This window comes from Triticum urartu, chromosome 6A, assembly GCF_056163025.1.
Source record: "Triticum urartu cultivar PI428250 chromosome 6A, HENAU_Tu73, whole genome shotgun sequence".
NCBI lineage: Eukaryota > Viridiplantae > Streptophyta > Magnoliopsida > Poales > Poaceae > Triticum > Triticum urartu.
Window position 1 is genome coordinate 589,989,147 of NC_141878.1, and position 3,993 is coordinate 589,993,139.

General features: G+C 41.8%; 1 non-coding gene across 1 annotated transcript; it reads left to right on the top strand.

Moving 5' to 3' along the window:
- The first annotated feature begins 1,991 nt into the window (after nucleotides 1–1,991).
- TRNAV-CAC (transfer RNA valine (anticodon CAC)) lies at nucleotides 1,992–2,065 on the top strand. The gene has a single exon. It is a non-coding gene; the product is annotated as a tRNA-Val (tRNA).
- The last annotated feature ends 1,928 nt before the right edge of the window (nucleotides 2,066–3,993 follow it).

Below are 3,993 nucleotides of genomic sequence, written 5' to 3' on the forward strand. Positions count from 1 at the left end.
CTTCAATCGGTTTGGATGACGATCACTGCATAGGATTGATCCTTAGTGGATCCTCGTTAAGCCGGATGTGGCTTTGAGACTTGTAATTTTTATTTTCACTTGGCTCCTTTTGTGAGCAGTACTTTGCACTCCAAACTTTGTTTTATCGGCTTTTTAATAAAATGGCTGCATACATCTATCCGATGCAGAGGCCAGGGGATGACCTCCTTTTCAAAAAAAAATATATATCGTCGGCACGTGGAATTTGGCTTTTGGATAAAAAAGAGTGTCTCTTTCTTTTTGCCTGGTTATTTTTCTTTGTTTGTATTTGCATTTGGTTAACAATTCCAGTTTTCTTAAGAAAAACTAAAGAAATAACCGGAAAATGGAATTTAATGGTGACGGGCAGAGTGCCGACGCGAGAGGGCTGGAGTGAGTGAAGGCTTTTGTCGAGGACGGAACGCACGCGTTCATGGGGCCGTGTACTACTGGAGTGGTAGTACTATAGTCATCATACACAAGGCGCGATGCACTGAACCCAGAGTTGAGCCACTCTGTTGCCTCTTGGTCCGGTCTAGCCGAGCCATCATGCCTAGCAGGAGTAAGTACGTGTACTTACTGTACAACAACTGTACACTCATATCATTTTGTTTCCAATTAATTCAATTAAATCATAGAGTACAATCGCTTTTGGAAATGCTGGTGCTACTTCTACGGGCGGGGAGAGGGGCTTAAAGCGATGAAACTAGTCCCTTTTGAAAACTTAAGCACAAAATGAATCCGAATTGAAATAATTTCACAAAACGGCACATTTACATGATGCCCGGCCCGGTCCGGGATGCCATGCTAGACTGCATGACGTTCATATATGAAGGACGCCATGCGGGCTAGAGTTGACAACCACGTTGGACCGGCTTAGGATGAATCACGCCCCGGGCAAGGATGCATGACGGCTTGGAGAGAGAGAGAGAGGAATTGAGGTTACTCACTACTTCCTACGTCCCACAATATAAAAATGTTTTTTACATTAGTGTAGTTATCAAAAACGCTCTTATATTGTGGAACCGAGGGAGTAGCTTGCAAAATGATATGGGACAGAGGGACAGGGATCCAGTGACACGTTCATGGCATGTCACGATGTAACATGACCGATGGATCAAAATCGGACACTCCAGATCAGTTCATATCAGAGCAGCAACGTTTTTGGAAACGCCGGTGCTACTGCTACGGGCAGGAGGAGAGAGACAGAGTGGTCACACAGATCGTAACTAGGTTGCCGCCACAGAGAATCCGAGAGAAGATGATGGGGGGATGGAAGTCCAGACTCTCCTCACCCGATTTATGCGCGCATCACCCAAGCAAAGCGCCCGTGGCTGCTCCGGCCACTAAACTCCTTTTTTAGTTACTTCCTTCTTTCATCTATATAGGGCCTAATCATTTTTTGAGGCTAACTTTGACCAAGTGTTATAGCAATAATGTATGACATGCAAGTTACACAAAGCATACCGTCAAATTCGTACGTGAAAGGAGCTTACAATGATATAATTTTCACATTATACATCTCATGTATTATTAGTCTTACCAATAGTCAAAGGCGGTCTTGAAAAACACATTAGGCCTTATATAGATGGAAGGAGGGAGTACGTCGTGCTGGTGTTATTACCGCTCACTAGTTTTGTGCTCCCGCTGCATCGCAATCGCATGCCTGGTCTAGAATGCAACAACACCACCGCTACCACTGCTACTGGCGCCAGTTGACACGCTTCTCTTTCTCCCTAGTCTGATTGGCAAAGCCTCATCTCAAGATTCACACTATGTTTTTCTCCTGCCATGTCTAACATCTGAATGATTATTCTACACGCCGTGGCGTCGTATGTAATGGCCATGTCGAATTGTACCGATATTTAGTAATACTCAGATTTGAATGTATTTTAGTAGCAAATCAACTATCAAGAGCATTCAACTATGAAGCTCGCTGATATTTTATATTTTTCTAAGAGTTAAACACGGATGTCTGGGTGGTGTAGTTGGTTATCACGTTAGTCTCACACACTAAAGGTCCCCAGTTCGAACCTGGGCTTAGACATTCTCCCATTTTTTCCGTAAGCGTTATATTTGTTCCTGTTTTCTCTTTTCAAAAATCCCTTGCAAAAAGTCTTTTAGAACAATTTTTTTGCTAAGCATTATATTTGTTCGTATTCTTTTAAAAAATCCCTTGCAAAAAGTTTTTTTAGAACATTTTTTTGGCTAAGCATTATATTTGTTCGTATTCTTTAAAAAAATCCCTTGCAAAAAGTTTTTTAGAACATTTTTTTTGCTAAGCATTATTTGTTCATATTCTTTTAAAAAATCCCTTGCAAAAATTTTTCTAGAATAATTTTATGGATTGAGTTATTTGAAAGTTTCTATAGAACAATTTTATGGATTGAGTAATTTGGTTGCACCACCAGAGTGATGCTTGGTCTGCTTACCCTTTTTTTTGCAGGGGAAACTTGGTCTGTTTTACCCATCCGTGATGAACACGTCGAAGTCCAGTCTGTATTGCATGTTGTAGGAGGTTTCAGTTTTCATACGTCCTGCTATGTACAAAAGCATGGGCTAGAGCATTTCACTCCCGTATGTATTGTAATGACTTCTTAAGCTATAGTCATGTTAGGCAAATTTAGTTTTTGGCCATCTTGACTCCAAAGCATATAATTATAATATATCATGCAATATTAGTGTGCTCGCATAATTAACATGATATAAACTTCAGGAAGTAGCGCTTAGTGGCATATATCTATCTTTCTTCTCGTTTGTACTATGTATGTATGAAATCTTGATATATGTTGTGCTGTATTGCGAGTAGTCTGACCATAATCCTTCATCCTCCAAAAAACATTGTCCATGGATATAGCAACTGCTTAATAATGTGCATGTCCAAAAGACGTTCTTGTAAAAACATATGTTGAGAAGAGAAGCTCGCTCTACCTTCATGGCCTTTTCAAATCAGTTTTCTAACATCTAGTGGCAGCTCTAATGCAACCTTGATTGGCTTGCATTTGACACCCAGGGTCCACCTCTTTGTGTGTGGAATCGTGTACATCCATGACTGAACAACAACCTCGAGCCCTCCACTGGATTTGTCAAAATTAAGGAAAGAAGACAAATAAAACAAATCACCTCTAGGCAGATGTCGACATGCCCAAACTCTAGGCTAGGCAGTGGCAGTAAGGCTGTCGTATGTGAGGTCGTCTAAACAGTGACGTCACCATTGACGCATGTTACCTCCGTTCCAGCCGGTCGTCGCGTCTATCTACACGGTCGACCTTCGTGGCATCTCTTCCAGACGCGACCCTACGTCTCCAACACGCGAGCCGCACAGGATTTCTTCCCCTATCGCCCGAGATGCCGCCTCCAGTACCACCAGTCGCCGCTGCTCAAAAAAAGGAGGGAAAAGTGCTCATGAGGCGTCGAGGAGGGGAGGCAACAAAGGCTCAAAGGGGCACAAGAGTACAGTGAGTGGGAGCGAGGAGAGAGCTGGAGAGGAGGAGGCACAATGGCCACGTTAAGAAGAGTTGCGGTGAGAGTGACACGAAATGACTGATTGAGCATGGGTCCACAGGTCTGCGGCATCTTTCGCGGACAAATAGACCCAGTTTCGAAGAAAAAAACACATTGAAGCTCTCATATGGCTTTATTTCGAGGGAGCTCAGGTAATTAGAAGATACGTCGACTGTGGTCCCTCTTTCCCATTATAGCAATGTAGTTTTTTTTGGTATTTTCTTTCCCATTGTAGTAGTTTTTCTTTTCTTTTTGTGGTTAAAAAAGGAGTGAATCTACACTCTAAAATATGTATTATAGTGTATCTTTCCCATCATAGTAGTTAGGAGTGTACCTTTTTTATGGCAGCTATATTTTTGCTATCATCACATCACGACTTTTTTTCATGACGCACCTCTTATGTGTTTCTAAATATAAGTCATTTTAAAGATTTTAATATGGACTACATACAAAACAAAATGAGTGAATTTG